At 47.9% G+C, this 21517-nt stretch overlaps 14 non-coding genes across 14 annotated transcripts; all 14 read left to right on the top strand.

The window, feature by feature from the left end:
- The first annotated feature begins 1016 nt into the window (after positions 1-1016).
- LOC142734268 (U2 spliceosomal RNA) lies at positions 1017-1207 on the top strand. Its single transcript, XR_012880255.1, has one exon. It is a non-coding gene; the product is annotated as a U2 spliceosomal RNA (small nuclear RNA).
- Positions 1208-2511: 1304 nt separating this feature from the next.
- On the top strand, positions 2512-2702 carry LOC142734357 (U2 spliceosomal RNA). The gene has a single exon (XR_012880333.1). It is a non-coding gene; the product is annotated as a U2 spliceosomal RNA (small nuclear RNA).
- A 1296-nt stretch (positions 2703-3998) lies between these two features.
- LOC142734356 (U2 spliceosomal RNA) lies at positions 3999-4189 on the top strand. The gene has a single exon (XR_012880332.1). It is a non-coding gene; the product is annotated as a U2 spliceosomal RNA (small nuclear RNA).
- Positions 4190-5477: 1288 nt separating this feature from the next.
- LOC142734355 (U2 spliceosomal RNA) lies at positions 5478-5668 on the top strand. Its single transcript, XR_012880331.1, has one exon. It is a non-coding gene; the product is annotated as a U2 spliceosomal RNA (small nuclear RNA).
- Positions 5669-6951: 1283 nt separating this feature from the next.
- On the top strand, positions 6952-7142 carry LOC142734354 (U2 spliceosomal RNA). Its single transcript, XR_012880330.1, has one exon. It is a non-coding gene; the product is annotated as a U2 spliceosomal RNA (small nuclear RNA).
- A 1288-nt stretch (positions 7143-8430) lies between these two features.
- On the top strand, positions 8431-8621 carry LOC142734353 (U2 spliceosomal RNA). Its single transcript, XR_012880329.1, has one exon. It is a non-coding gene; the product is annotated as a U2 spliceosomal RNA (small nuclear RNA).
- Positions 8622-9912: 1291 nt separating this feature from the next.
- On the top strand, positions 9913-10103 carry LOC142734351 (U2 spliceosomal RNA). Its single transcript, XR_012880327.1, has one exon. It is a non-coding gene; the product is annotated as a U2 spliceosomal RNA (small nuclear RNA).
- A 1295-nt stretch (positions 10104-11398) lies between these two features.
- On the top strand, positions 11399-11589 carry LOC142734349 (U2 spliceosomal RNA). The gene has a single exon (XR_012880326.1). It is a non-coding gene; the product is annotated as a U2 spliceosomal RNA (small nuclear RNA).
- A 1292-nt stretch (positions 11590-12881) lies between these two features.
- LOC142734348 (U2 spliceosomal RNA) lies at positions 12882-13072 on the top strand. The gene has a single exon (XR_012880325.1). It is a non-coding gene; the product is annotated as a U2 spliceosomal RNA (small nuclear RNA).
- A 1308-nt stretch (positions 13073-14380) lies between these two features.
- Positions 14381-14571, top strand: LOC142734347 (U2 spliceosomal RNA). Its single transcript, XR_012880324.1, has one exon. It is a non-coding gene; the product is annotated as a U2 spliceosomal RNA (small nuclear RNA).
- Positions 14572-15843: 1272 nt separating this feature from the next.
- On the top strand, positions 15844-16034 carry LOC142734346 (U2 spliceosomal RNA). Its single transcript, XR_012880323.1, has one exon. It is a non-coding gene; the product is annotated as a U2 spliceosomal RNA (small nuclear RNA).
- Positions 16035-17314: 1280 nt separating this feature from the next.
- Positions 17315-17505, top strand: LOC142734345 (U2 spliceosomal RNA). The gene has a single exon (XR_012880322.1). It is a non-coding gene; the product is annotated as a U2 spliceosomal RNA (small nuclear RNA).
- A 1276-nt stretch (positions 17506-18781) lies between these two features.
- Positions 18782-18972, top strand: LOC142734344 (U2 spliceosomal RNA). Its single transcript, XR_012880321.1, has one exon. It is a non-coding gene; the product is annotated as a U2 spliceosomal RNA (small nuclear RNA).
- Positions 18973-20244: 1272 nt separating this feature from the next.
- On the top strand, positions 20245-20435 carry LOC142734343 (U2 spliceosomal RNA). Its single transcript, XR_012880320.1, has one exon. It is a non-coding gene; the product is annotated as a U2 spliceosomal RNA (small nuclear RNA).
- Positions 20436-21517: the final 1082 nt, after the last annotated feature.

The following is a 21517-nucleotide window of genomic DNA, read 5'->3' as shown; positions in this document are numbered from 1 at the left end:
TAAAGAGCTGCACCTGAGCCAGCCACTGATTGATTGATTGATTGATTGATTGATTGATTGATTGATTGATTGATTGATGCAGCACAACAGTCAAATAGTGGAGTGGAGTAGGGGAACAGCAAACAGCCAATAAAGCAGCCCGCCCGCTCGCCTGCCCGCCACAATGGACCTACCTGTGTACACTAGATGGATGTGATGGAATGTACTGTCGTCCCTACATTTCAAGAAGAAGTAAGAATTGCAGTTGCAACAAAGCCTTGCTTGCCTACAAAGAGAGCAGCAATTTGGATTTGTTACTATGTTACCTAGAAGAATAACAAACTGTGCAAGGATGGAGGTTGTAGGAGCAAGGAGAAGTTGTCTGTAAAGTTGGTGGATGCCTATTTTCCATTTTGCAGTCCCTTGTCTCCCTCTTGTGGCCTCCTGGAGGCAACTAGCTGTGCAAAAAAAAGACAGCCTGGCGGCCGGCTGTTGCAGTGTTGCCCTCTCAGGCAACACTGAGTGACTGACTGAGCCTCACCGTCTTATATAAAGTTCAGACGGAACTTTGCACGTGTCATAGTGGAGCCCTCAGGATTCCAGAGCCAGCTTTCTGACATCATAATGGGGCCTCAGAGATAAAAGCCTGGGCCCAGGCAGTGTTGGTCAGTGCTGCTCAGCAGGCAGCACTGGACTGGACTGGATTACAGCTGATACAAGGTGTGAAGGAACAAGGGGTGGCTGTGGGCATGCACTTGCTGCCGCTGCCAGTGTTTATCTGCATGGCAGCAGGGCATTTGGGCGTTGCCAGGAAGGCGTTTTTATGTAGATTCCTCCTCTTTCAGCACTGCATTGTGGTGCAAGCAAAAGAAGCAAATCCTGTCTGGCTTCCTCTCCGGCCTTTATTCACCTCCCGTGTAGCTGTGAGTGTGTGAGCCTGCAGGGCCCCATGGAATTGCCTAGAAGTAGGCTGAATCGCTGCAAGGGCTGAACAGCAGTATCGGGCAGGCTCGGGCAACGCGCGGCCCGTTCGGGTTATCGCTTCTCGGCCTTTTGGCTAAGATCAAGTGTAGTATCTGTTCTTATCAGTTTAATATCTGATACGTCCCCTATCTGGGGACCATATATTAAATGGATTTTTAGAACAGGGAGATGGAAATAGAGCTTGCTCTGTCCACTCCACGCATTGACCTGGTATTGCAGTATTTCCAGGACCGGTGCACCCTTTCCTTATGTGTTGACTAAAAGCAGATTCCAAAAGTGTTTTTTGTCTTTGCTATTGTTTCTGTCTTTCTGAAGGGATCTCCCCTTTTAATCCCATTATTTCAACACCTGTTGGACAATGCATGAGTGATAATGAGCTCATTGATTAAATGCAATTAATGAATAGATTGCCACCTCTTGTTGTGTGTCGTCTGTGTTTCTGTGTTTCCGGCATTTCACATTGGAACACCTCATTCACCTTCCTTGTCTTCTCTCCGCCCTCCCTTTTAGGTAAGTTAAAGAGCTGCACCTGAGCCAGCCACTGATTGATTGATTGATTGATTGATTGATTGATTGATTGATTGATTGATTGATTGATTGATTGATTGATGCAGCACAACAGTCAAATAGTGGAGTGGAGTAGGGGAACAGCAAACAGCCAATAAAGCAGCCCGCCCGCTCGCCTGCCCGCCACAATGGACCTACCTGTGTACACTAGATGGATGTGATGGAATGTACTGTCGTCCCTACATTTCAAGAAGAAGTAAGAATTGCAGTTGCAACAAAGCCTTGCTTGCCTACAAAGAGAGCAGCAATTTGGATTTGTTACTATGTTACCTAGAAGAATAACAAACTGTGCAAGGATGGAGGTTGTAGGAGCAAGGAGAAGTTGTCTGTAAAGTTGGTGGATGCCTATTTTCCATTTTGCAGTCCCTTGTCTCCCTCTTGTGGCCTCCTGGAGGCAACTAGCTGTGCAAAAAAAAGACAGCCTGGCGGCCGGCTGTTGCAGTGTTGCCCTCTCAGGCAACACTGAGTGACTGACTGAGCCTCACCGTCTTATATAAAGTTCAGACGGAACTTTGCACGTGTCATAGTGGAGCCCTCAGGATTCCAGAGCCAGCTTTCTGACATCATAATGGGGCCTCAGAGATAAAAGCCTGGGCCCAGGCAGTGTTGGTCAGTGCTGCTCAGCAGGCAGCACTGGACTGGACTGGATTACAGCTGATACAAGGTGTGAAGGAACAAGGGGTGGCTGTGGGCATGCACTTGCTGCCGCTGCCAGTGTTTATCTGCATGGCAGCAGGGCATTTGGGCGTTGCCAGGAAGGCGTTTTTATGTAGATTCCTCCTCTTTCAGCACTGCATTGTGGTGCAAGCAAAAGAAGCAAATCCTGTCTGGCTTCCTCTCCGGCCTTTATTCACCTCCCGTGTAGCTGTGAGTGTGTGAGCCTGCAGGGCCCCATGGAATTGCCTAGAAGTAGGCTGAATCGCTGCAAGGGCTGAACAGCAGTATCGGGCAGGCTCGGGCAACGCGCGGCCCGTTCGGGTTATCGCTTCTCGGCCTTTTGGCTAAGATCAAGTGTAGTATCTGTTCTTATCAGTTTAATATCTGATACGTCCCCTATCTGGGGACCATATATTAAATGGATTTTTAGAACAGGGAGATGGAAATAGAGCTTGCTCTGTCCACTCCACGCATTGACCTGGTATTGCAGTATTTCCAGGACCGGTGCACCCTTTCCTTATGTGTTGACTAAAAGCAGATTCCAAAAGTGTTTTTTGTCTTTGCTATTGTTTCTGTCTTTCTGAAGGGATCTCCCCTTTTAATCCCATTATTTCAACACCTGTTGGACAATGCATGAGTGATAATGAGCTCATTGATTAAATGCAATTAATGAATAGATTGCCACCTCTTGTTGTGTGTCGTCTGTGTTTCTGTGTTTCCGGCATTTCACATTGGAACACCTCATTCACCTTCCTTGTCTTCTCTCCGCCCTCCCTTTTAGGTAAGTTAAAGAGCTGCACCTGAGCCAGCCACTGATTGATTGATTGATTGATTGATTGATTGATTGATTGATTGATTGATTGATTGATTGATGCAGCACAACAGTCAAATAGTGGAGTGGAGTAGGGGAACAGCAAACAGCCAATAAAGCAGCCCGCCCGCTCGCCTGCCCGCCACAATGGACCTACCTGTGTACACTAGATGGATGTGATGGAATGTACTGTCGTCCCTACATTTCAAGAAGAAGTAAGAATTGCAGTTGCAACAAAGCCTTGCTTGCCTACAAAGAGAGCAGCAATTTGGATTTGTTACTATGTTACCTAGAAGAATAACAAACTGTGCAAGGATGGAGGTTGTAGGAGCAAGGAGAAGTTGTCTGTAAAGTTGGTGGATGCCTATTTTCCATTTTGCAGTCCCTTGTCTCCCTCTTGTGGCCTCCTGGAGGCAACTAGCTGTGCAAAAAAAAGACAGCCTGGCGGCCGGCTGTTGCAGTGTTGCCCTCTCAGGCAACACTGAGTGACTGACTGAGCCTCACCGTCTTATATAAAGTTCAGACGGAACTTTGCACGTGTCATAGTGGAGCCCTCAGGATTCCAGAGCCAGCTTTCTGACATCATAATGGGGCCTCAGAGATAAAAGCCTGGGCCCAGGCAGTGTTGGTCAGTGCTGCTCAGCAGGCAGCACTGGACTGGACTGGATTACAGCTGATACAAGGTGTGAAGGAACAAGGGGTGGCTGTGGGCATGCACTTGCTGCCGCTGCCAGTGTTTATCTGCATGGCAGCAGGGCATTTGGGCGTTGCCAGGAAGGCGTTTTTATGTAGATTCCTCCTCTTTCAGCACTGCATTGTGGTGCAAGCAAAAGAAGCAAATCCTGTCTGGCTTCCTCTCCGGCCTTTATTCACCTCCCGTGTAGCTGTGAGTGTGTGAGCCTGCAGGGCCCCATGGAATTGCCTAGAAGTAGGCTGAATCGCTGCAAGGGCTGAACAGCAGTATCGGGCAGGCTCGGGCAACGCGCGGCCCGTTCGGGTTATCGCTTCTCGGCCTTTTGGCTAAGATCAAGTGTAGTATCTGTTCTTATCAGTTTAATATCTGATACGTCCCCTATCTGGGGACCATATATTAAATGGATTTTTAGAACAGGGAGATGGAAATAGAGCTTGCTCTGTCCACTCCACGCATTGACCTGGTATTGCAGTATTTCCAGGACCGGTGCACCCTTTCCTTATGTGTTGACTAAAAGCAGATTCCAAAAGTGTTTTTTGTCTTTGCTATTGTTTCTGTCTTTCTGAAGGGATCTCCCCTTTTAATCCCATTATTTCAACACCTGTTGGACAATGCATGAGTGATAATGAGCTCATTGATTAAATGCAATTAATGAATAGATTGCCACCTCTTGTTGTGTGTCGTCTGTGTTTCTGTGTTTCCGGCATTTCACATTGGAACACCTCATTCACCTTCCTTGTCTTCTCTCCGCCCTCCCTTTTAGGTAAGTTAAAGAGCTGCACCTGAGCCAGCCACTGATTGATTGATTGATTGATTGATTGATTGATTGATTGATTGATTGATTGATGCAGCACAACAGTCAAATAGTGGAGTGGAGTAGGGGAACAGCAAACAGCCAATAAAGCAGCCCGCCCGCTCGCCTGCCCGCCACAATGGACCTACCTGTGTACACTAGATGGATGTGATGGAATGTACTGTCGTCCCTACATTTCAAGAAGAAGTAAGAATTGCAGTTGCAACAAAGCCTTGCTTGCCTACAAAGAGAGCAGCAATTTGGATTTGTTACTATGTTACCTAGAAGAATAACAAACTGTGCAAGGATGGAGGTTGTAGGAGCAAGGAGAAGTTGTCTGTAAAGTTGGTGGATGCCTATTTTCCATTTTGCAGTCCCTTGTCTCCCTCTTGTGGCCTCCTGGAGGCAACTAGCTGTGCAAAAAAAAGACAGCCTGGCGGCCGGCTGTTGCAGTGTTGCCCTCTCAGGCAACACTGAGTGACTGACTGAGCCTCACCGTCTTATATAAAGTTCAGACGGAACTTTGCACGTGTCATAGTGGAGCCCTCAGGATTCCAGAGCCAGCTTTCTGACATCATAATGGGGCCTCAGAGATAAAAGCCTGGGCCCAGGCAGTGTTGGTCAGTGCTGCTCAGCAGGCAGCACTGGACTGGACTGGATTACAGCTGATACAAGGTGTGAAGGAACAAGGGGTGGCTGTGGGCATGCACTTGCTGCCGCTGCCAGTGTTTATCTGCATGGCAGCAGGGCATTTGGGCGTTGCCAGGAAGGCGTTTTTATGTAGATTCCTCCTCTTTCAGCACTGCATTGTGGTGCAAGCAAAAGAAGCAAATCCTGTCTGGCTTCCTCTCCGGCCTTTATTCACCTCCCGTGTAGCTGTGAGTGTGTGAGCCTGCAGGGCCCCATGGAATTGCCTAGAAGTAGGCTGAATCGCTGCAAGGGCTGAACAGCAGTATCGGGCAGGCTCGGGCAACGCGCGGCCCGTTCGGGTTATCGCTTCTCGGCCTTTTGGCTAAGATCAAGTGTAGTATCTGTTCTTATCAGTTTAATATCTGATACGTCCCCTATCTGGGGACCATATATTAAATGGATTTTTAGAACAGGGAGATGGAAATAGAGCTTGCTCTGTCCACTCCACGCATTGACCTGGTATTGCAGTATTTCCAGGACCGGTGCACCCTTTCCTTATGTGTTGACTAAAAGCAGATTCCAAAAGTGTTTTTTGTCTTTGCTATTGTTTCTGTCTTTCTGAAGGGATCTCCCCTTTTAATCCCATTATTTCAACACCTGTTGGACAATGCATGAGTGATAATGAGCTCATTGATTAAATGCAATTAATGAATAGATTGCCACCTCTTGTTGTGTGTCGTCTGTGTTTCTGTGTTTCCGGCATTTCACATTGGAACACCTCATTCACCTTCCTTGTCTTCTCTCCGCCCTCCCTTTTAGGTAAGTTAAAGAGCTGCACCTGAGCCAGCCACTGATTGATTGATTGATTGATTGATTGATTGATTGATTGATGCAGCACAACAGTCAAATAGTGGAGTGGAGTAGGGGAACAGCAAACAGCCAATAAAGCAGCCCGCCCGCTCGCCTGCCCGCCACAATGGACCTACCTGTGTACACTAGATGGATGTGAGATGTGATGGAATGTACTGTCGTCCCTACATTTCAAGAAGAAGTAAGAATTGCAGTTGCAACAAAGCCTTGCTTGCCTACAAAGAGAGCAGCAATTTGGATTTGTTACTATGTTACCTAGAAGAATAACAAACTGTGCAAGGATGGAGGTTGTAGGAGCAAGGAGAAGTTGTCTGTAAAGTTGGTGGATGCCTATTTTCCATTTTGCAGTCCCTTGTCTCCCTCTTGTGGCCTCCTGGAGGCAACTAGCTGTGCAAAAAAAAGACAGCCTGGCGGCCGGCTGTTGCAGTGTTGCCCTCTCAGGCAACACTGAGTGACTGACTGAGCCTCACCGTCTTATATAAAGTTCAGACGGAACTTTGCACGTGTCATAGTGGAGCCCTCAGGATTCCAGAGCCAGCTTTCTGACATCATAATGGGGCCTCAGAGATAAAAGCCTGGGCCCAGGCAGTGTTGGTCAGTGCTGCTCAGCAGGCAGCACTGGACTGGACTGGATTACAGCTGATACAAGGTGTGAAGGAACAAGGGGTGGCTGTGGGCATGCACTTGCTGCCGCTGCCAGTGTTTATCTGCATGGCAGCAGGGCATTTGGGCGTTGCCAGGAAGGCGTTTTTATGTAGATTCCTCCTCTTTCAGCACTGCATTGTGGTGCAAGCAAAAGAAGCAAATCCTGTCTGGCTTCCTCTCCGGCCTTTATTCACCTCCCGTGTAGCTGTGAGTGTGTGAGCCTGCAGGGCCCCATGGAATTGCCTAGAAGTAGGCTGAATCGCTGCAAGGGCTGAACAGCAGTATCGGGCAGGCTCGGGCAACGCGCGGCCCGTTCGGGTTATCGCTTCTCGGCCTTTTGGCTAAGATCAAGTGTAGTATCTGTTCTTATCAGTTTAATATCTGATACGTCCCCTATCTGGGGACCATATATTAAATGGATTTTTAGAACAGGGAGATGGAAATAGAGCTTGCTCTGTCCACTCCACGCATTGACCTGGTATTGCAGTATTTCCAGGACCGGTGCACCCTTTCCTTATGTGTTGACTAAAAGCAGATTCCAAAAGTGTTTTTTGTCTTTGCTATTGTTTCTGTCTTTCTGAAGGGATCTCCCCTTTTAATCCCATTATTTCAACACCTGTTGGACAATGCATGAGTGATAATGAGCTCATTGATTAAATGCAATTAATGAATAGATTGCCACCTCTTGTTGTGTGTCGTCTGTGTTTCTGTGTTTCCGGCATTTCACATTGGAACACCTCATTCACCTTCCTTGTCTTCTCTCCGCCCTCCCTTTTAGGTAAGTTAAAGAGCTGCACCTGAGCCAGCCACTGATTGATTGATTGATTGATTGATTGATTGATTGATTGATTGATTGATTGATGCAGCACAACAGTCAAATAGTGGAGTGGAGTAGGGGAACAGCAAACAGCCAATAAAGCAGCCCGCCCGCTCGCCTGCCCGCCACAATGGACCTACCTGTGTACACTAGATGGATGTGATGGAATGTACTGTCGTCCCTACATTTCAAGAAGAAGTAAGAATTGCAGTTGCAACAAAGCCTTGCTTGCCTACAAAGAGAGCAGCAATTTGGATTTGTTACTATGTTACCTAGAAGAATAACAAACTGTGCAAGGATGGAGGTTGTAGGAGCAAGGAGAAGTTGTCTGTAAAGTTGGTGGATGCCTATTTTCCATTTTGCAGTCCCTTGTCTCCCTCTTGTGGCCTCCTGGAGGCAACTAGCTGTGCAAAAAAAAGACAGCCTGGCGGCCGGCTGTTGCAGTGTTGCCCTCTCAGGCAACACTGAGTGACTGACTGAGCCTCACCGTCTTATATAAAGTTCAGACGGAACTTTGCACGTGTCATAGTGGAGCCCTCAGGATTCCAGAGCCAGCTTTCTGACATCATAATGGGGCCTCAGAGATAAAAGCCTGGGCCCAGGCAGTGTTGGTCAGTGCTGCTCAGCAGGCAGCACTGGACTGGACTGGATTACAGCTGATACAAGGTGTGAAGGAACAAGGGGTGGCTGTGGGCATGCACTTGCTGCCGCTGCCAGTGTTTATCTGCATGGCAGCAGGGCATTTGGGCGTTGCCAGGAAGGCGTTTTTATGTAGATTCCTCCTCTTTCAGCACTGCATTGTGGTGCAAGCAAAAGAAGCAAATCCTGTCTGGCTTCCTCTCCGGCCTTTATTCACCTCCCGTGTAGCTGTGAGTGTGTGAGCCTGCAGGGCCCCATGGAATTGCCTAGAAGTAGGCTGAATCGCTGCAAGGGCTGAACAGCAGTATCGGGCAGGCTCGGGCAACGCGCGGCCCGTTCGGGTTATCGCTTCTCGGCCTTTTGGCTAAGATCAAGTGTAGTATCTGTTCTTATCAGTTTAATATCTGATACGTCCCCTATCTGGGGACCATATATTAAATGGATTTTTAGAACAGGGAGATGGAAATAGAGCTTGCTCTGTCCACTCCACGCATTGACCTGGTATTGCAGTATTTCCAGGACCGGTGCACCCTTTCCTTATGTGTTGACTAAAAGCAGATTCCAAAAGTGTTTTTTGTCTTTGCTATTGTTTCTGTCTTTCTGAAGGGATCTCCCCTTTTAATCCCATTATTTCAACACCTGTTGGACAATGCATGAGTGATAATGAGCTCATTGATTAAATGCAATTAATGAATAGATTGCCACCTCTTGTTGTGTGTCGTCTGTGTTTCTGTGTTTCCGGCATTTCACATTGGAACACCTCATTCACCTTCCTTGTCTTCTCTCCGCCCTCCCTTTTAGGTAAGTTAAAGAGCTGCACCTGAGCCAGCCACTGTTGATTGATTGATTGATTGATTGATTGATTGATTGATTGATTGATTGATTGATGCAGCACAACAGTCAAATAGTGGAGTGGAGTAGGGGAACAGCAAACAGCCAATAAAGCAGCCCGCCCGCTCGCCTGCCCGCCACAATGGACCTACCTGTGTACACTAGATGGATGTGATGGAATGTACTGTCGTCCCTACATTTCAAGAAGAAGTAAGAATTGCAGTTGCAACAAAGCCTTGCTTGCCTACAAAGAGAGCAGCAATTTGGATTTGTTACTATGTTACCTAGAAGAATAACAAACTGTGCAAGGATGGAGGTTGTAGGAGCAAGGAGAAGTTGTCTGTAAAGTTGGTGGATGCCTATTTTCCATTTTGCAGTCCCTTGTCTCCCTCTTGTGGCCTCCTGGAGGCAACTAGCTGTGCAAAAAAAAGACAGCCTGGCGGCCGGCTGTTGCAGTGTTGCCCTCTCAGGCAACACTGAGTGACTGACTGAGCCTCACCGTCTTATATAAAGTTCAGACGGAACTTTGCACGTGTCATAGTGGAGCCCTCAGGATTCCAGAGCCAGCTTTCTGACATCATAATGGGGCCTCAGAGATAAAAGCCTGGGCCCAGGCAGTGTTGGTCAGTGCTGCTCAGCAGGCAGCACTGGACTGGACTGGATTACAGCTGATACAAGGTGTGAAGGAACAAGGGGTGGCTGTGGGCATGCACTTGCTGCCGCTGCCAGTGTTTATCTGCATGGCAGCAGGGCATTTGGGCGTTGCCAGGAAGGCGTTTTTATGTAGATTCCTCCTCTTTCAGCACTGCATTGTGGTGCAAGCAAAAGAAGCAAATCCTGTCTGGCTTCCTCTCCGGCCTTTATTCACCTCCCGTGTAGCTGTGAGTGTGTGAGCCTGCAGGGCCCCATGGAATTGCCTAGAAGTAGGCTGAATCGCTGCAAGGGCTGAACAGCAGTATCGGGCAGGCTCGGGCAACGCGCGGCCCGTTCGGGTTATCGCTTCTCGGCCTTTTGGCTAAGATCAAGTGTAGTATCTGTTCTTATCAGTTTAATATCTGATACGTCCCCTATCTGGGGACCATATATTAAATGGATTTTTAGAACAGGGAGATGGAAATAGAGCTTGCTCTGTCCACTCCACGCATTGACCTGGTATTGCAGTATTTCCAGGACCGGTGCACCCTTTCCTTATGTGTTGACTAAAAGCAGATTCCAAAAGTGTTTTTTGTCTTTGCTATTGTTTCTGTCTTTCTGAAGGGATCTCCCCTTTTAATCCCATTATTTCAACACCTGTTGGACAATGCATGAGTGATAATGAGCTCATTGATTAAATGCAATTAATGAATAGATTGCCACCTCTTGTTGTGTGTCGTCTGTGTTTCTGTGTTTCCGGCATTTCACATTGGAACACCTCATTCACCTTCCTTGTCTTCTCTCCGCCCTCCCTTTTAGGTAAGTTAAAGAGCTGCACCTGAGCCAGCCACTGATTGATTGATTGATTGATTGATTGATTGATTGATTGATTGATTGATTGATTGATTGTGCAGCACAACAGTCAAATAGTGGAGTGGAGTAGGGGAACAGCAAACAGCCAATAAAGCAGCCCGCCCGCTCGCCTGCCCGCCACAATGGACCTACCTGTGTACACTAGATGGATGTGATGGAATGTACTGTCGTCCCTACATTTCAAGAAGAAGTAAGAATTGCAGTTGCAACAAAGCCTTGCTTGCCTACAAAGAGAGCAGCAATTTGGATTTGTTACTATGTTACCTAGAAGAATAACAAACTGTGCAAGGATGGAGGTTGTAGGAGCAAGGAGAAGTTGTCTGTAAAGTTGGTGGATGCCTATTTTCCATTTTGCAGTCCCTTGTCTCCCTCTTGTGGCCTCCTGGAGGCAACTAGCTGTGCAAAAAAAAGACAGCCTGGCGGCCGGCTGTTGCAGTGTTGCCCTCTCAGGCAACACTGAGTGACTGACTGAGCCTCACCGTCTTATATAAAGTTCAGACGGAACTTTGCACGTGTCATAGTGGAGCCCTCAGGATTCCAGAGCCAGCTTTCTGACATCATAATGGGGCCTCAGAGATAAAAGCCTGGGCCCAGGCAGTGTTGGTCAGTGCTGCTCAGCAGGCAGCACTGGACTGGACTGGATTACAGCTGATACAAGGTGTGAAGGAACAAGGGGTGGCTGTGGGCATGCACTTGCTGCCGCTGCCAGTGTTTATCTGCATGGCAGCAGGGCATTTGGGCGTTGCCAGGAAGGCGTTTTTATGTAGATTCCTCCTCTTTCAGCACTGCATTGTGGTGCAAGCAAAAGAAGCAAATCCTGTCTGGCTTCCTCTCCGGCCTTTATTCACCTCCCGTGTAGCTGTGAGTGTGTGAGCCTGCAGGGCCCCATGGAATTGCCTAGAAGTAGGCTGAATCGCTGCAAGGGCTGAACAGCAGTATCGGGCAGGCTCGGGCAACGCGCGGCCCGTTCGGGTTATCGCTTCTCGGCCTTTTGGCTAAGATCAAGTGTAGTATCTGTTCTTATCAGTTTAATATCTGATACGTCCCCTATCTGGGGACCATATATTAAATGGATTTTTAGAACAGGGAGATGGAAATAGAGCTTGCTCTGTCCACTCCACGCATTGACCTGGTATTGCAGTATTTCCAGGACCGGTGCACCCTTTCCTTATGTGTTGACTAAAAGCAGATTCCAAAAGTGTTTTTTGTCTTTGCTATTGTTTCTGTCTTTCTGAAGGGATCTCCCCTTTTAATCCCATTATTTCAACACCTGTTGGACAATGCATGAGTGATAATGAGCTCATTGATTAAATGCAATTAATGAATAGATTGCCACCTCTTGTTGTGTGTCGTCTGTGTTTCTGTGTTTCCGGCATTTCACATTGGAACACCTCATTCACCTTCCTTGTCTTCTCTCCGCCCTCCCTTTTAGGTAAGTTAAAGAGCTGCACCTGAGCCAGCCACTGATTGATTGATTGATTGATTGATTGATTGATTGATTGATTGATTGATTGATTGATGCAGCACAACAGTCAAATAGTGGAGTGGAGTAGGGGAACAGCAAACAGCCAATAAAGCAGCCCGCCCGCTCGCCTGCCCGCCACAATGGACCTACCTGTGTACACTAGATGGATGTGATGGAATGTACTGTCGTCCCTACATTTCAAGAAGAAGTAAGAATTGCAGTTGCAACAAAGCCTTGCTTGCCTACAAAGAGAGCAGCAATTTGGATTTGTTACTATGTTACCTAGAAGAATAACAAACTGTGCAAGGATGGAGGTTGTAGGAGCAAGGAGAAGTTGTCTGTAAAGTTGGTGGATGCCTATTTTCCATTTTGCAGTCCCTTGTCTCCCTCTTGTGGCCTCCTGGAGGCAACTAGCTGTGCAAAAAAAAGACAGCCTGGCGGCCGGCTGTTGCAGTGTTGCCCTCTCAGGCAACACTGAGTGACTGACTGAGCCTCACCGTCTTATATAAAGTTCAGACGGAACTTTGCACGTGTCATAGTGGAGCCCTCAGGATTCCAGAGCCAGCTTTCTGACATCATAATGGGGCCTCAGAGATAAAAGCCTGGGCCCAGGCAGTGTTGGTCAGTGCTGCTCAGCAGGCAGCACTGGACTGGACTGGATTACAGCTGATACAAGGTGTGAAGGAACAAGGGGTGGCTGTGGGCATGCACTTGCTGCCGCTGCCAGTGTTTATCTGCATGGCAGCAGGGCATTTGGGCGTTGCCAGGAAGGCGTTTTTATGTAGATTCCTCCTCTTTCAGCACTGCATTGTGGTGCAAGCAAAAGAAGCAAATCCTGTCTGGCTTCCTCTCCGGCCTTTATTCACCTCCCGTGTAGCTGTGAGTGTGTGAGCCTGCAGGGCCCCATGGAATTGCCTAGAAGTAGGCTGAATCGCTGCAAGGGCTGAACAGCAGTATCGGGCAGGCTCGGGCAACGCGCGGCCCGTTCGGGTTATCGCTTCTCGGCCTTTTGGCTAAGATCAAGTGTAGTATCTGTTCTTATCAGTTTAATATCTGATACGTCCCCTATCTGGGGACCATATATTAAATGGATTTTTAGAACAGGGAGATGGAAATAGAGCTTGCTCTGTCCACTCCACGCATTGACCTGGTATTGCAGTATTTCCAGGACCGGTGCACCCTTTCCTTATGTGTTGACTAAAAGCAGATTCCAAAAGTGTTTTTTGTCTTTGCTATTGTAGTGTTTTTTGTCTTTGCTATTGTTTCTGTCTTTCTGAAGGGATCTCCCCTTTTAATCCCATTATTTCAACACCTGTTGGACAATGCATGAGTGATAATGAGCTCATTGATTAAATGCAATTAATGAATAGATTGCCACCTCTTGTTGTGTGTCGTCTGTGTTTCTGTGTTTCCGGCATTTCACATTGGAACACCTCATTCACCTTCCTTGTCTTCTCTCCGCCCTCCCTTTTAGGTAAGTTAAAGAGCTGCACCTGAGCCAGCCACTGATTGATTGATTGATTGATTGATTGATTGATTGATTGATTGATTGATGCAGCACAACAGTCAAATAGTGGAGTGGAGTAGGGGAACAGCAAACAGCCAATAAAGCAGCCCGCCCGCTCGCCTGCCCGCCACAATGGACCTACCTGTGTACACTAGATGGATGTGATGGAATGTACTGTCGTCCCTACATTTCAAGAAGAAGTAAGAATTGCAGTTGCAACAAAGCCTTGCTTGCCTACAAAGAGAGCAGCAATTTGGATTTGTTACTATGTTACCTAGAAGAATAACAAACTGTGCAAGGATGGAGGTTGTAGGAGCAAGGAGAAGTTGTCTGTAAAGTTGGTGGATGCCTATTTTCCATTTTGCAGTCCCTTGTCTCCCTCTTGTGGCCTCCTGGAGGCAACTAGCTGTGCAAAAAAAAGACAGCCTGGCGGCCGGCTGTTGCAGTGTTGCCCTCTCAGGCAACACTGAGTGACTGACTGAGCCTCACCGTCTTATATAAAGTTCAGACGGAACTTTGCACGTGTCATAGTGGAGCCCTCAGGATTCCAGAGCCAGCTTTCTGACATCATAATGGGGCCTCAGAGATAAAAGCCTGGGCCCAGGCAGTGTTGGTCAGTGCTGCTCAGCAGGCAGCACTGGACTGGACTGGATTACAGCTGATACAAGGTGTGAAGGAACAAGGGGTGGCTGTGGGCATGCACTTGCTGCCGCTGCCAGTGTTTATCTGCATGGCAGCAGGGCATTTGGGCGTTGCCAGGAAGGCGTTTTTATGTAGATTCCTCCTCTTTCAGCACTGCATTGTGGTGCAAGCAAAAGAAGCAAATCCTGTCTGGCTTCCTCTCCGGCCTTTATTCACCTCCCGTGTAGCTGTGAGTGTGTGAGCCTGCAGGGCCCCATGGAATTGCCTAGAAGTAGGCTGAATCGCTGCAAGGGCTGAACAGCAGTATCGGGCAGGCTCGGGCAACGCGCGGCCCGTTCGGGTTATCGCTTCTCGGCCTTTTGGCTAAGATCAAGTGTAGTATCTGTTCTTATCAGTTTAATATCTGATACGTCCCCTATCTGGGGACCATATATTAAATGGATTTTTAGAACAGGGAGATGGAAATAGAGCTTGCTCTGTCCACTCCACGCATTGACCTGGTATTGCAGTATTTCCAGGACCGGTGCACCCTTTCCTTATGTGTTGACTAAAAGCAGATTCCAAAAGTGTTTTTTGTCTTTGCTATTGTTTCTGTCTTTCTGAAGGGATCTCCCCTTTTAATCCCATTATTTCAACACCTGTTGGACAATGCATGAGTGATAATGAGCTCATTGATTAAATGCAATTAATGAATAGATTGCCACCTCTTGTTGTGTGTCGTCTGTGTTTCTGTGTTTCCGGCATTTCACATTGGAACACCTCATTCACCTTCCTTGTCTTCTCTCCGCCCTCCCTTTTAGGTAAGTTAAAGAGCTGCACCTGAGCCAGCCACTGATTGATTGATTGATTGATTGATTGATTGATTGATGCAGCACAACAGTCAAATAGTGGAGTGGAGTAGGGGAACAGCAAACAGCCAATAAAGCAGCCCGCCCGCTCGCCTGCCCGCCACAATGGACCTACCTGTGTACACTAGATGGATGTGATGGAATGTACTGTCGTCCCTACATTTCAAGAAGAAGTAAGAATTGCAGTTGCAACAAAGCCTTGCTTGCCTACAAAGAGAGCAGCAATTTGGATTTGTTACTATGTTACCTAGAAGAATAACAAACTGTGCAAGGATGGAGGTTGTAGGAGCAAGGAGAAGTTGTCTGTAAAGTTGGTGGATGCCTATTTTCCATTTTGCAGTCCCTTGTCTCCCTCTTGTGGCCTCCTGGAGGCAACTAGCTGTGCAAAAAAAAGACAGCCTGGCGGCCGGCTGTTGCAGTGTTGCCCTCTCAGGCAACACTGAGTGACTGACTGAGCCTCACCGTCTTATATAAAGTTCAGACGGAACTTTGCACGTGTCATAGTGGAGCCCTCAGGATTCCAGAGCCAGCTTTCTGACATCATAATGGGGCCTCAGAGATAAAAGCCTGGGCCCAGGCAGTGTTGGTCAGTGCTGCTCAGCAGGCAGCACTGGACTGGACTGGATTACAGCTGATACAAGGTGTGAAGGAACAAGGGGTGGCTGTGGGCATGCACTTGCTGCCGCTGCCAGTGTTTATCTGCATGGCAGCAGGGCATTTGGGCGTTGCCAGGAAGGCGTTTTTATGTAGATTCCTCCTCTTTCAGCACTGCATTGTGGTGCAAGCAAAAGAAGCAAATCCTGTCTGGCTTCCTCTCCGGCCTTTATTCACCTCCCGTGTAGCTGTGAGTGTGTGAGCCTGCAGGGCCCCATGGAATTGCCTAGAAGTAGGCTGAATCGCTGCAAGGGCTGAACAGCAGTATCGGGCAGGCTCGGGCAACGCGCGGCCCGTTCGGGTTATCGCTTCTCGGCCTTTTGGCTAAGATCAAGTGTAGTATCTGTTCTTATCAGTTTAATATCTGATACGTCCCCTATCTGGGGACCATATATTAAATGGATTTTTAGAACAGGGAGATGGAAATAGAGCTTGCTCTGTCCACTCCACGCATTGACCTGGTATTGCAGTATTTCCAGGACCGGTGCACCCTTTCCTTATGTGTTGACTAAAAGCAGATTCCAAAAGTGTTTTTTGTCTTTGCTATTGTTTCTGTCTTTCTGAAGGGATCTCCCCTTTTAATCCCATTATTTCAACACCTGTTGGACAATGCATGAGTGATAATGAGCTCATTGATTAAATGCAATTAATGAATAGATTGCCACCTCTTGTTGTGTGTCGTCTGTGTTTCTGTGTTTCCGGCATTTCACATTGGAACACCTCATTCACCTTCCTTGTCTTCTCTCCGCCCTCCCTTTTAGGTAAGTTAAAGAGCTGCACCTGAGCCAGCCACTGATTGATTGATTGATTGATTGATTGATTGATTGATTGATTGATGCAGCACAACAGTCAAATAGTGGAGTGGAGTAGGGGAACAGCAAACAGCCAATAAAGCAGCCCGCCCGCTCGCCTGCCCGCCACAATGGACCTACCTGTGTACACTAGATGGATGTGATGGAATGTACTGTCGTCCCTACATTTCAAGAAGAAGTAAGAATTGCAGTTGCAACAAAGCCTTGCTTGCCTACAAAGAGAGCAGCAATTTGGATTTGTTACTATGTTACCTAGAAGAATAACAAACTGTGCAAGGATGGAGGTTGTAGGAGCAAGGAGAAGTTGTCTGTAAAGTTGGTGGATGCCTATTTTCCATTTTGCAGTCCCTTGTCTCCCTCTTGTGGCCTCCTGGAGGCAACTAGCTGTGCAAAAAAAAGACAGCCTGGCGGCCGGCTGTTGCAGTGTTGCCCTCTCAGGCAACACTGAGTGACTGACTGAGCCTCACCGTCTTATATAAAGTTCAGACGGAACTTTGCACGTGTCATAGTGGAGCCCTCAGGATTCCAGAGCCAGCTTTCTGACATCATAATGGGGCCTCAGAGATAAAAGCCTGGGCCCAGGCAGTGTTGGTCAGTGCTGCTCAGCAGGCAGCACTGGACTGGACTGGATTACAGCTGATACAAGGTGTGAAGGAACAAGGGGTGGCTGTGGGCATGCACTTGCTGCCGCTGCCAGTGTTTATCTGCATGGCAGCAGGGCATTTGGGCGTTGCCAGGAAGGCGTTTTTATGTAGATTCCTCCTCTTTCAGCACTGCATTGTGGTGCAAGCAAAAGAAGCAAATCCTGTCTGGCTTCCTCTCCGGCCTTTATTCACCTCCCGTGTAGCTGTGAGTGTGTGAGCCTGCAGGGCCCCATGGAATTGCCTAGAAGTAGGTTGAATCGCTGCAAGGGCTGAACAGCAGTATCGGGCAGGCTCGGGCAACGCGCGGCCCGTTCGGGTTATCGCTTCTCGGCCTTTTGGCTAAGATCAAGTGTAGTATCTGTTCTTATCAGTTTAATATCTGATACGTCCCCTATCTGGGGACCATATATTAAATGGATTTTTAGAACAGGGAGATGGAAATAGAGCTTGCTCTGTCCACTCCACGCATTGACCTGGTATTGCAGTATTTCCAGGACCGGTGCACCCTTTCCTTATGTGTTGACTAAAAGCAGATTCCAAAAGTGCTTTTTGTCTTTGCTATTGTTTCTGTCTTTCTGAAGGGATCTCCCCTTTTAATCCCATTATTTCAACACCTGTTGGACAATGCATGAGTGATAATGAGCTCATTGATTAAATGCAATTAATGAATAGATTGCCACCTCTTGTTGTGTGTCGTCTGTGTTTCTGTGTTTCCGGCATTTCACATTGGAACACCTCATTCACCTTCCTTGTCTTCTCTCCGCCCTCCCTTTTAGGTAAGTTAAAGAGCTGCACCTGAGCCAGCCACTGATTGATTGATTGATTGATTGATTGATTGATTGATTGATGCAGCACAACAGTCAAATAGTGGAGTGGAGTAGGGGAACAGCAAACAGCCAATAAAGCAGCCCGCCCGCTCGCCTGCCCGCCACAATGGACCTACCTGTGTACACTAGATGGATGTGATGGAATGTACTGTCGTCCCTACATTTCAAGAAGAAGTAAGAATTGCAGTTGCAACAAAGCCTTGCTTGCCTACAAAGAGAGCAGCAATTTGGATTTGTTACTATGTTACCTAGAAGAATAACAAACTGTGCAAGGATGGAGGTTGTAGGAGCAAGGAGAAGTTGTCTGTAAAGTTGGTGGATGCCTATTTTCCATTTTGCAGTCCCTTGTCTCCCTCTTGTGGCCTCCTGGAGGCAACTAGCTGTGCAAAAAAAAGACAGCCTGGCGGCCGGCTGTTGCAGTGTTGCCCTCTCAGGCAACACTGAGTGACTGACTGAGCCTCACCGTCTTATATAAAGTTCAGACGGAACTTTGCACGTGTCATAGTGGAGCCCTCAGGATTCCAGAGCCAGCTTTCTGACATCATAATGGGGCCTCAGAGATAAAAGCCTGGGCCCAGGCAGTGTTGGTCAGTGCTGCTCAGCAGGCAGCACTGGACTGGACTGGATTACAGCTGATACAAGGTGTGAAGGAACAAGGGGTGGCTGTGGGCATGCACTTGCTGCCGCTGCCAGTGTTTATCTGCATGGCAGCAGGGCATTTGGGCGTTGCCAGGAAGGCGTTTTTATGTAGATTCCTCCTCTTTCAGCACTGCATTGTGGTGCAAGCAAAAGAAGCAAATCCTGTCTGGCTTCCTCTCCGGCCTTTATTCACCTCCCGTGTAGCTGTGAGTGTGTGAGCCTGCAGGGCCCCATGGAATTGCCTAGAAGTAGGCTGAATCGCTGCAAGGGCTGAACAGCAGTATCGGGCAGGCTCGGGCAACGCGCGGCCCGTTCGGGTTATCGCTTCTCGGCCTTTTGGCTAAGATCAAGTGTAGTATCTGTTCTTATCAGTTTAATATCTGATACGTCCCCTATCTGGGGACCATATATTAAATGGATTTTTAGAACAGGGAGATGGAAATAGAGCTTGCTCTGTCCACTCCACGCATTGACCTGGTATTGCAGTATTTCCAGGACCGGTGCACCCTTTCCTTATGTGTTGACTAAAAGCAGATTCCAAAAGTGTTTTTTGTCTTTGCTATTGTTTCTGTCTTTCTGAAGGGATCTCCCCTTTTAATCCCATTATTTCAACACCTGTTGGACAATGCATGAGTGATAATGAGCTCATTGATTAAATGCAATTAATGAATAGATTGCCACCTCTTGTTGTGTGTCGTCTGTGTTTCTGTGTTTCCGGCATTTCACATTGGAACACCTCATTCACCTTCCTTGTCTTCTCTCCGCCCTCCCTTTTAGGTAAGTTAAAGAGCTGCACCTGAGCCAGCCACTGATTGATTGATTGATTGATTGATTGATTGATTGATGCAGCACAACAGTCAAATAGTGGAGTGGAGTAGGGGAACAGCAAACAGCCAATAAAGCAGCCCGCCCGCTCGCCTGCCCGCCACAATGGACCTACCTGTGTACACTAGATGGATGTGATGGAATGTACTGTCGTCCCTACATTTCAAGAAGAAGTAAGAATTGCAGTTGCAACAAAGCCTTGCTTGCCTACAAAGAGAGCAGCAATTTGGATTTGTTACTATGTTACCTAGAAGAATAACAAACTGTGCAAGGATGGAGGTTGTAGGAGCAAGGAGAAGTTGTCTGTAAAGTTGGTGGATGCCTATTTTCCATTTTGCAGTCCCTTGTCTCCCTCTTGTGGCCTCCTGGAGGCAACTAGCTGTGCAAAAAAAAGACAGCCTGGCGGCCGGCTGTTGCAGTGTTGCCCTCTCAGGCAACACTGAGTGACTGACTGAGCCTCACCGTCTTATATAAAGTTCAGACGGAACTTTGCACGTGTCATAGTGGAGCCCTCAGGATTCCAGAGCCAGCTTTCTGACATCATAATGGGGCCTCAGAGATAAAAGCCTGGGCCCAGGCAGTGTTGGTCAGTGCTGCTCAGCAGGCAGCACTGGACTGGACTGGATTACAGCTGATACAAGGTGTGAAGGAACAAGGGGTGGCTGTGGGCATGCACTTGCTGCCGCTGCCAGTGTTTATCTGCATGGCAGCAGGGCATTTGGGCGTTGCCAGGAAGGCGTTTTTATGTAGATTCCTCCTCTTTCAGCACTGCATTGTGGTGCAAGCAAAAGAAGCAAATCCTGTCTGGCTTCCTCTCCGGCCTTTATTCACCTCCCGTGTAGCTGTGAGTGTGTGAGCCTGCAGGGCCCCATGGAATTGCCTAGAAGTAGGCTGAATCGCTGCAAGGGCTGAACAGCAGTATCGGGCAGGCTCGGGCAACGCGCGGCCCGTTCGGGTTATCGCTTCTCGGCCTTTTGGCTAAGATCAAGTGTAGTATCTGTTCTTATCAGTTTAATATCTGATACGTCCCCTATCTGGGGACCATATATTAAATGGATTTTTAGAACAGGGAGATGGAAATAGAGCTTGCTCTGTCCACTCCACGCATTGACCTGGTATTGCAGTATTTCCAGGACCGGTGCACCCTTTCCTTATGTGTTGACTAAAAGCAGATTCCAAAAGTGTTTTTTGTCTTTGCTATTGTTTCTGTCTTTCTGAAGGGATCTCCCCTTTTAATCCCATTATTTCAACACCTGTTGGACAATGCATGAGTGATAATGAGCTCATTGATTAAATGCAATTAATGAATAGATTGCCACCTCTTGTTGTGTGTCGTCTGTGTTTCTGTGTTTCCGGCATTTCACATTGGAACACCTCATTCACCTTCCTTGTCTTCTCTCCGCCCTCCCTTTTAGGTAAGTTAAAGAGCTGCACCTGAGCCAGCCACTGATTGATTGATTGATTGATTGATTGATTGATTGATTGATTGATTGATTGATTGATTGATGCAGCACAACAGTCAAATAGTGGAGTGGAGTAGGGGAACAGCAAACAGCCAATAAAGCAGCCCGCCCGCTCGCCTGCCCGCCACAATGGACCTACCTGTGTACACTAGATGGATGTGATGGAATGTACTGTCGTCCCTACATTTCAAGAAGAAGTAAGAATTGCAGTTGCAACAAAGCCTTGCTTGCCTACAAAGAGAGCAGCAATTTGGATTTGTTACTATGTTACCTAGAAGAATAACAAACTGTGCAAGGATGGAGGTTGTAGGAGCAAGGAGAAGTTGTCTGTAAAGTTGGTGGATGCCTATTTTCCATTTTGCAGTCCCTTGTCTCCCTCTTGTGGCCTCCTGGAGGCAACTAGCTGTGCAAAAAAAAGACAGCCTGGCGGCCGGCTGTTGCAGTGTTGCCCTCTCAGGCAACACTGAGTGACTGACTGAGCCTCACCGTCTTATATAAAGTTCAGACGGAACTTTGCACGTGTCATAGTGGAGCCCTCAGGATTCCAGAGCCAGCTTTCTGACATCATAATGGGGCCTCAGAGATAAAAGCCTGGGCCCAGGCAGTGTTGGTCAGTGCTGCTCAGCAGGCAGCACTGGACTGGACTGGATTACAGCTGATACAAGGTGTGAAGGAACAAGGGGTGGCTGTGGGCATGCACTTGCTGCCGCTGCCAGTGTTTATCTGCATGGCAGCAGGGCATTTGGGCGTTGCCAGGAAGGCGTTTTT

The sequence above is a fragment of the Rhinoderma darwinii genome, unplaced genomic scaffold, assembly GCF_050947455.1.
Source record: "Rhinoderma darwinii isolate aRhiDar2 unplaced genomic scaffold, aRhiDar2.hap1 Scaffold_973, whole genome shotgun sequence".
Lineage (NCBI taxonomy): Eukaryota > Metazoa > Chordata > Amphibia > Anura > Rhinodermatidae > Rhinoderma > Rhinoderma darwinii.
The sequence above is the reverse complement of the archived record's forward strand: the minus strand, read 5'-3'. Positions and strand labels throughout refer to the sequence as shown.